This window comes from Dama dama, chromosome 1 (genome assembly GCF_033118175.1).
Source record: "Dama dama isolate Ldn47 chromosome 1, ASM3311817v1, whole genome shotgun sequence".
Taxonomy (NCBI): Eukaryota; Metazoa; Chordata; class Mammalia; order Artiodactyla; family Cervidae; genus Dama; species Dama dama.
The window spans coordinates 8124588-8134877 of NC_083681.1; the positions used below are offsets into that span (position 1 = coordinate 8124588).

At 41.5% G+C, this 10290-nt stretch overlaps 1 long non-coding RNA gene across 2 annotated transcripts; it reads left to right on the forward strand.

Annotated features, from left to right (window-relative positions):
- Window positions 1-882: 882 nt before the first annotated feature.
- On the forward strand, window positions 883-10002 carry LOC133057147 (uncharacterized). Of its 2 annotated transcripts, XR_009692978.1 has the most exons (4): window positions 883-1120; window positions 5348-5571; window positions 7238-7345; window positions 8480-10002. It is a non-coding gene; the product is annotated as an uncharacterized LOC133057147 (long non-coding RNA). The 2 variants fall into 2 exon arrangements; XR_009692977.1 differs by having other exon boundaries at window positions 5348-7345.
- Window positions 10003-10290: the final 288 nt, after the last annotated feature.

Consider the following 10290-nt stretch of genomic DNA (forward strand, 5'->3'; position numbering starts at 1 on the left):
TCTAAAAGTAAGAAGTGAGCCTAGTTTATACAGCCCATGGAGGTCAACCTTCCAACTCTCAAAACAAATGGGAAATAATCAGAATATTTGCTCCTATTGTTGTTGTTCGGTCATTAAGTCATGTCTGACTCTTTGCGACCCCATGGACCACAGAGTCCCACCAGATTCCTCTGTCCACAGGATTCTCCAGGCAAGAATACTGGAGTGGGTTGTCATGCCCTTTTCCATGGCATCTTCCCAACCCAGGGATTGAATTTGTACCTCCCACATTGGCGGGCAGATTCTTTACCACTGAGCCACCAGGGAAGCCCAATCAGAATATGTCCTCTTATAATTAACTCATTAATTATGCAAAAATAAGTGGAACAGTCATCTCTATGTATTTCAAATTGGGGTTTTCCTCACCTATTTTTCATTCAGTTCTTCTTAAAATGAAAGACTCCCACACTTTTCATAAACTCCGTTGCAACAAATTTAGAAAACAACCAGCTCTGGTGGAGTAAAAAATATTATTATTCTTAATGTTGTTATTACTGTGCTCAACTTCTCTGCTCAACATGGACAATATCAATTGTGATTTCAATCAGAAAATCAGATCATTTCAAGAGTGGGTTGATATCACTAATTACAATGACAGCAAGTGGACAGAGAATGAATGCAGCTTTGGGGATGGGTGAGGAGTATTTTGGGGAAAGAGAACCAAAGATAGCTTCCTGAAGATGGTGGTTGTTTTTGTTGTTTAGTTGCTAAGTCATGTCCAACTCTGCAACCCCCTGGACTGCAGCCAACCAGGCTTCCCTGTCCTTCACTGTTTCTCAGAGTTTGCTCAGATTCATGTCCACTGAGCTGGTGATGCCATCCAACCATCTCATCCTTTGTCATCCCCTTCTCCTGACCTCAATATTTCCCAGCCTCAAGGTCTTTTGCAATGAGTCGGCTCTTCGCCTCAGGTGGCCAAAGTACTGGAGCTTCAGCATCAGTCCTTCCAATGAATATTCGGGGTTGATTTCCTATAAGATGGATCTCCTTGCTGTCCAAGGGATTCTCAAGAGTCTTCTCCAGCACCACAGTTTGAAAGCATCAATTGTTCAGCACTCAGCCTTCTTTGTGATGCAAGGAGGTAAAAGACTGGATTTAAATATGGCCTTTCACTTGCTACTCCTATCCCTTGGCAAAGTCAGTTTATCTCTGTTATGGCCAAGTGAGATAATTCACATACACTGCATAGTTTTGTGGGAAAACAGATGAACTTGGCTCTCAATATGTGATCAAAGGATATTGCTGAGGTGGTGACTGTGTCTAGGTTGTGTAAGTTCTTGTGGGACAACATCAAGGGCATATCCGTTTTCAACAAACATTTATTCTTCCTGGAGGAGAGTGTTAATGCTCTTCCTGAAGATTTAGGACTCAGAAAAGTGTTGATCCCACAGGACAACTTGGCCAGAGAGTAGACACACTGATAAGAGAACTAGAAATCACTAAACCCACTCTAGGTGTTAGAAAGCAGACCAAGAAAATCTGCTTTTGATAATTAGGACTTTGAATAAAAAGATGACTTTTTAACACAAACCAGGTGGTAGGGGGTGGGAACTAAGGTGGATATGTGGCTCAGAATGTAGGAAGGAGAGCATAGAGACTCTTTGCTCAGTCCCTTTAGAGAAAGGCTGTCTCCAGTGAGGAGAGTGAGGAAAACCAGAGACTGCTTACCATCACCTACTCTGCATCCTTGTAATTTGTGGAATAAATGTTTTTTTTCAGCAAATTGTTTGGTATTACGACTATTCCCAACACTGCTTAGCTATTTTCATACAGTTCTGGACCTATGCCTGATTTAAGTTGTAAGTCTGGTACCCCAGGCATTCTTCTTAATAAAACATTCTGGGTAGATTTCAAGCTATATTATGCAAGCATAGGTTTATGCTACTATCCTCTGCAAACTTTAATGTTTGTTTCTGCTCAACACCACTCATAATTTCAGCTTTCTTTCTGCTGGCTCTGTGAATAGGAGCCTTGGGATTTCTAGATGAGGAACACAATTTTATTATTAATAAAATCTCAACATCTTTGTCAGTCTCTGAGCTACTTGCTTATTTGTAGGGTGCATGACAGCTAATAACACAGTTCTGAGATTGGGATCTATCCTGGTTTTTCAAACCCATTTAATCTTAAAGAATTACACATTAAGAGAAGCCTTGGATTTTTGTTATGTTTATCAGTCAACCTCTATTTGTCACGTGGGTGAATATATTGTACTTAACTTCTTTTGAGCTTTTTCCTCTAAGGTGTCTATGATATCACTGTGATATCAAAGATATAATGATATCTTTCCTGGGCTGGGAAGATCTTCTGGAGAAGGGGTGGGCTACCCACTCCAGTTTTCTTGGGCTTCCCTTGTAGATCAGCTGATAAAAAATCTGCCTGCAATGCAGGAGACCTGGGTTCGATCCCTGGGTTGGGAAGATCCCCTGGAGAAGGGGTAGGCTACCCATTCCAGTATTCTGGCCTGAGAATTCCATGGGCTGTATAGTCCATGGGGTCACAAAGAGTCAGACACAACCGAGTAACTTTCAGTTTCACTTTTTCAGTTCAATCGCTCTGTCGTGTTTGACTCTTTGCAACCCCATGAATCGCAGCACGCCAGGCTTCCCTGTCCATCACCAACTCCCGGAGTTTACACATTTTCAGGTATCATAATATCATCAATTCTAGTCCCATCTCACTAGATTATGATAATTACACTGGCAAATTCAAATATTCCAAGAGCACAAAAGTTCCTACCTGGTAGTATTCTGACAATGGATTAAAAGATGAGTTTAGCCAAATATATAACAGTATCTTCACATGCGTGGTCATACCAACCACAAAGCAGTAACTCGCATGCATATTGCAACCTCTGCAACCAGGATGTGCATGTAACTGGGAGGAGGCAAAATGTTTAGGCAAATACCACACTGAATGTTGAATGCACTGTGAGGCAATACCCTTAAATCTATAAAGGAGATGGCTAAGTTGGTTTGTTATGGAGATTTGGAGGAAAATGCTTGGTTTTTCTTGGCTTTATTTCACTGTGCAGCAGTAATTTTCTCAAGACTCATTCCTTTTGATAAATTCAAGTCCTCTTAAAATGATCTACCTCTGTCCATTGAATCATAGTCACAACTGTTTTGCTTTCCAAGAACTGAAACAACTGAGAATTTCAAAGTCTCAGTTTCCTCATTTCTGATGTGAAAAGGATTTAATTAGGTATTTCAAGGTACCTTTAAGATCTTAGAAAAACCAGTGTTCTTGAAACACTATGGAACAAACATTGAAGTAGGTGTACAGAGTATACATTATTTTACTTAATTTTCCTGAGAGCCATTTTAGAGGAATATTGAAACTGAGCAGGTTGCCACGGGGCCCTTTTGGGTACATGTCCTTTCTCTGAACCACTGCCCGCCCCCCCCCCCCCCCGCAAACACACACGCACATTTTTTTTATTTATAGGAAATAGGTTTCATTTTGCCTCCTTGACCTTCCCTCAGTTTCAAAGGATGGATTCAAACAGTTGCTAAGTCAGGCAAGGGGATCTGATCCCATCACTTCAAGGCAAATAGAAGGGGGAAGAGTAGAAGCAGTGATAAATTGTATTTTGGGGCTCCAAAATCACTTTGGACAGTAACTGCAACCATGAAATTAAATGATCCTTATGCCTTAGAAAGAAAGTTATGACAAACCTAGACAGCATATTAAGAAGTAAAGACATCATTTTGCCAACAAAGATTTATAGAGTCAAAGCTATGGTTTTCCAGTAGTCATGTGCGTGATGTGAGAGTTGGACCAGAAAGAAGGCTTAGTGCTGAAGAATTGATGCTTTTGAACTGTGGTGTTGGAGAAGACTCTTGACAGTCTCCTGGACAGCAAGGAGATCATACCAGTCAATCCTAAAGGAAATCAACCCTAAGTATTCATTGGAAGGACTGATGCTAAGCTTAAGTTCCAATACTTTGGCCACTTGATGCAAAGAGCCGACTCATTGGAAAAAACCCCGATGATGGGAAAGACTGAGGACAGGAAGAGAAGTGGGTGGCAGAGGATGAAATGGTTGAATAGTATCACCAACTCAATGGACTTGAGTTTGAGCAAACTCTGGGAGACAATGAAGAAGAGGGAAGCTTAGCATGCTGCAGTCCATGGGATTACAAGGAGTTGGACAGGACTTAGAGACTAAACAACAATAATAAAACTCAGGGAAGGGAGAGGGTGCAGAAACAAGGGAGGAACAGTCAAGAAACAATAGTGCAGTTATGAGCAGGGTCCTGGTTCCTCTTCAAGGGATAGACATAATAATACCTTCGAAACTACTGCAGAAACTACGGTCCCCACCCAGATGGAGGATGGTAACTTCAGGCTGAGCACAAGATTCCTGGAACACACAGTGGAAGATACTGAAGACTCTGACCCTGTCCCCAAATGATTCTTCCTTTACAAACTTTCATGATCAAACAAAACAAAACAAAACTTTCATGGTCAACAGAATCTTTGGAGTTGGCTTTTGGACACAAGTTCACCTTTTCCTCAGGCTGCCAGCCTTCTGAATAAAGCAATCTTTCCCTTCCAACAAACACTTGTCTCTCAGATATTCACTTTCAAGTGGCAAATGGCTGAACCTGAGTTCAGTTACAATATTATTATTATTCCAATTTTCTAGCCAAGAAACTGAACCACACACCTAACAGTGGGGTCAAATTCCACATCTCTGTCTGCCTCACGTTGCTGTTGTTATTCAGAGCTGCCAACATCCCAGAAGCCCATGATTTTGAAATTATACACCATTCATTAGGTCTTACATTTTTAATAGCTTCATTTTGTCAGGAGAGTGCCATAATTTCCCTAGTTCAGTCTTGCCACAACAAAGATTTAAAACAGTGGGCCAGTGTTACAATTGGGTTACAGCTCGGAGCTTTATTTGGCAAATGCCCAGAAGGCATGAGAGTGGGCCTACCCCAAAGGAGAGGCCTCAGCCCCTCCTGGGTCCCTTTGTATGCTTTTTTTTTTTTTTTTGAAACTGTATTTTAATAGTATTAATATTTTCATTTCAATGGGCCAGTTCTTGGAGCTACATTTTTTTGTATGCTTTTTGTCTCCTCTCCACCTCGTGGAGCCTGCCCTGTGCAGATTAGGGTTAGCACGCGTCATCAATCAGGGAGACGGTGTATTTGTTTCACCCGAGCTTCTCACTTTGTGGATTTCTCCTTTGTTCCTTTTTCACAGGCTTTCCCCCTTTCTTTGTCTGTCATTTAACCACAACCACTTTGGATTCCTTTTTCTAGTCTACCTACCTAACAATTTATATTCACTATCTTAGAGCAAGAAGATGTCAGCAGAAGTTCAATTAATGGTCAAGAAGAGAAAAAGGAATTTTATTTGAATCAAATTGAGGATTATAACCCAGAAAGCAGATTCTCTGAGAACTGTTCTGCCTGTTAGACGTCAAAGGGACAGTCATGTACATTTTTGAGACAAAGAATCATCCATCAAAATGACATATCGATAATTTTACACAAAGTTCACCAAAGATACACAGGCCAGGTAAGCACATACAAAGTGAAGAGCGAGTCACTTTGATCTCTTATAGGGTTGGGAAAGAAAGCTGTCCTTTGAAGAAGTTACATTGTTAGTGCTGCAGAGAAGAAGCCAGTGCTGACTCCATGTTGGAAACTGTTTCTCTGACTTGCTTTTATTTGATTTTGTTATTATAATCATACATAATAGCCTGCCTCAGAAGACCCTGCCCCTCTGCCTGACTGTAAACTAAAGTACCTTTGTTCAGCTCATAGAGAGATAATCTGACTCTGCCTACCTATGAATAGCTACAACAAAAAGAAGAGATGAACACACCCTTTCCAAAGGCTTACCATTCCTGGAGATGTCTTGCAAGACTGAGGACACTTTCATTTTATTTCCCCACTGCCTCTCCCTCTCTATTCTGCCTTTTGACTTCAGTTCCTCCTTGCTTCTCTCTTTCTGACTGTATAAAAGAACCTGATATCCGGTTCCTGACAGGATGGTTACCCTGAAACATTAGTTTGCCATCTTCTTGGTCACCTGGCTTTCAGAATAAAATCATATTCCTTGCCTCAACACCTCACCTCTTGGATTCATTGGCTTGTCATGTGGTGAGCAGTATGAGCTTGGGCTCGGGAACACTAGTAGCATCAGAAGGAAGGGGAGAAAACAATTGTTATGGTCAAACAGGCACTCCCATCTTTTAGAAATTCTGGCTAATATGAAATGCCAATGTAAACTGCACACTAGCGTGAAAGAGAAAAGGTCCAAATGGACACAGAGAGAGAAGTTTATGTTTAAACTTTCTTGATGTGCCTTAAAATATAAATTTTATTTGATCAGCTTGGTTTATGTTCCTTACTTTAGAGCAAGAAGATATTAACCATGAACCAAGGAAATGGTTTACATTTCCCTAAGTATTTTTTTAAAATTTTTTAATTTTTAATCAGAAGATAATTGCTTTACTTGTTTACTTTTTATTACCATATAACACCTGATCACAGGGAACTTTTTAAATGTCAGGTAAATAATAAAATGCTGTTGTATAGTACAAATTGCAATTTTTAAAAAAATGTCTATAATGGTACATTTATAATAATTTGGTGGTCTAAACAGTATTGTTATTTGTTTTTTACAATTGAACATCAGAGAGGTTAAGGAACTTGCCTATGTTTGCAGAGTTTACAAGTGATGGAGCTGTAACTCAGTCTAGGCCCTTTGATTCTAATCTTGTGCTTTTTAAAACTCGTTGTTTAGATCATATGAGATAAAAGAAAATAAATGTATTTGTCTCCACCTCCAGTTCCTAGCACAGAGCTCCTAAAACTCTTGTAGTTTCCTAAGTGATAAGAGCATTAGAAGTATCTTTGGGCCTAGTGTTTGTTCTTTGACCCCAGAGTTCCTTCCTTGGTGATAGCCTTGTCTTTTGTTCTAATGAGGCAAGTTTTGATGGCCTTTAGGGCTGATCACCAAAAAGATGAAGCTGTAATTAGAAAGCCTGGAGTTTCAGCCCCACCCTCATTCTCCAAAGAGGGGAGAAAAGCTAGAAACTAAGTCAGTGATAGCTCATGCCTACATGATGAAGACTCCATGATGAAGCATCCATAAAGCTCCCCAATGTTGTGGTGTGACAAGTTCCCTGCTGGTGAACACACCCACTGATGGAGAGGATGGCACACTCCAATTCCAGGGGATAGAGCTCCTGCGCCTGGGAATCTCCCAGACCTGGCCCTACGTATGTCTTCATCTGGTGGCTCACCTGTATCCTTTATCAAGTTCTTCATTTTATAGTGAACTGGTAAGTATAAAGCTTCCCTGAATTCTGTGACATCTTCTAGCAAAAAGTCAAATTTAAGAGTGAGAGGTCAATGGGAACTTCTGACTTGCAGCCAAGTATGAGTAACCTGAGTGCCTACTCCTTGCAAGCTGGCATTGGAAACAGGGGGTAGTTTCATGGGACTGAACTCTTAACCTGTGGAATCTGGTGCTCTCTCCAGGCAGACAGTGTCAGAACTGAGCTAGTTTATAGGACACCCAGCTGGGGTGACAGAGAATTGCTTAGTGCGGAGCCCTGCCCTGCCCCCACACCTGGTGTCAGAAGGGCTGTGAATGTGATCGTGAAACCATGTAACTCAGATTGAGACTCAAACCCAACCAAAACCTAGATTGAGACTTGAACCCATGATTATTTGAAATCACAGAACTGGGCTCAGGGGCTTCCCAGGTTGTGCTAGTGGTAAAGAACCTGCCTGCTAATGCAGAAAATGCAAGAGAGGCAGGTTCAATCCCAGGGTCAGAAAGACCCCCTGGAGTAGGAAATGGCAACCCACTCTAGTATTCATGCCTGGAAAGTTCTATGGACAGCAGAGCCTGGTGGGCTACAGTCCATGGGGTCACAAAGAGTCAGACATAACTGAGCAACTGAACACACACACACACACACACACACACCCAGTCTCAAGACTTAATGAAGCTCAGGTTCTTGATGTCTCATCACAAAAGGAATTCAGAAGGAAACAAAGTGATAGGTAAGAAGCGGATTTATGTGGAGAAAAAGCACAGCCTAAAGACAGAGTGTAAGCCATCTCAGAAGGCAAGAGCAGCACCAGGGTGTGGGGTTGTCAGTTTCTATGGGGGTGGGTAACTTCACAGGCTAATGAGCAGGAGCTATTTTGGGGGAGGGGGAGATGTTCAAGAACTGGGCCACCTGTCACTTTGGGGGCTTTACGGGGCCTTGGAATTGTCATGGCACTGTGAGTGTGTCCTTTCCCTGCGGATGTGCTACGATGAGTGTGTGCTGAGGCTCAAGGTCTAGAGGAAGTTAACTCGTCCACCATCTTGGATCTATTTGGTTCTAATCTGTTTGCCACATCCTCGGGCTATGTCATTCTTTTGAAAGTTGTGCCCTGACCCATCTCTCCTATTTCCACAGCAACATTGCCTGGGAAATCTTATGGACAGAGGAGCCTGGTGGGCTACAATCCAAGGGGTCACAAAAGAGTTGGACGCAACTTAGCTCCTACAACAAAACAACAATAAGAATAAAGCAGAAACAGGGGAAAGGCAGTTTTCCTGGAAAGACTGCATAAGAGAACCATGCTCACACATGTCAACTGGATGATACTGTACAACTTAAAGGTTGCAAGTTATGTTTTGTTCTGGGACCTTCCTGAGGACTCAAGCCCAGGAGGTAGCCTCTCAGATAGCTCTGAGGAGCTGTCCCAATGAAGTAAGGGAGTAGTCAGAATACACAGGAGTTTTTGCTGGGGAAAAAAAATGTAGTTAAACATCAGAAGACTACTGTGAATCACGAGAAACAGACTGCCCAAGTTAGTAATCTTAGACTTTTCTATACATGGAAAGATGCAAGCGTGTGGACTCGTTGAACTCTTTCACTCGGTGCACATCTTCATCACCTGGGCCGATACCCTGTGTTTCCCATCCTGAACCTCCCTCGGGCTGCACCACCAAGAGTGGTTGCGGTGGCTGATGCTTCATGGCTGGCAACATCTGTTGCTTGCTGAAATGGTAGGCAACATTTTTTCTCTTCACTCAAGTGTTCAACTCTCTTCAGATCCAAAGTCATTAATTTGGGGAATAAAGCATGCATACCAGAAAGAATATTGATTTTTATAGAATTGATCTTGAGCTTAAAACAACCCGTGTCATCATGCCCTACCACTGGGAGGATAATGTAACTTCCAATTTTTCCTCACCTGTCAGAGAACTCAAATGGTACCTACTTTGCAGGGGTTTTGTGAGGGACTGGCCTCCCTTATCACACTGCAGATGTTCTCTGGGACCTTGACTTCCACATGGTGTGGCCATCGAACTGAGAAGTGGAGCAGGACTCCTTATCCCCAACTCTGTCCTTTCTCTAGGCCAAGAGATGCTCTTCCTCCTCTGATGCTCCCTCCAAAGTGTTGCCTCAACCCTCCCCTGCAGGACTAGAGCACTAAATCCTCCAATGGTGCTGTTTTAAGCCACTGAGCTTGTGACAACTTGTTATGCAGCAGCAGCTAGCTAACAAGCCTGGGGAAACTGCCCCAAAAGCGCTGACTTGCATATTCATTATTATTTTTTTCTGTTATGTCCTATAAATAATTTTTGTGATGTATACCTACCTAAAAAACATTTTCTGTATAATAATTGGAGTGACTTCTGGCTTCCTAAAAGATATGTGCCTTATAACATATAAAATCAATCTTTCTCCCTTTTGTTTTTTAAATCAATCTTTCTAAGGCATTTGGAAGACCATAGTAACACATTTCTGATTGCAATCATTCTGTGAGATACTAAATTTCCTGTGACTACAGTCAGAGTCTGATTATTTTTGGAACCCCCAACACACAACATAGTGCTTCCTATATGACATATTCTTACAAATATGGTTTATTAAATCAATGAGAAAAGTCTATGTTTGTTTATTTTATCTATACCAACAAAAATTCAGAGGCTCTATTAACCAACATGATCTTGTCTCTATATTTTACAGTACCTAGATAATTACAACATCACTGAGAGCTCACCATGATTCCTTGAGACTAAACATTTCTGCACTGATATTGACTGGGTCTTTCCCCCAGTTATTTCAAACAATTATACTTTAATGATCACCAGTGTAAAATAACTGTTGCCAAGCCTATACTGAATAACTCCTAGCTTTCTTATTGTGTGAATCTTTATTAAACCACAATCATGGTTTCCTGAATTCACAAGAATCCCCTATCCTATCAGTGTGGC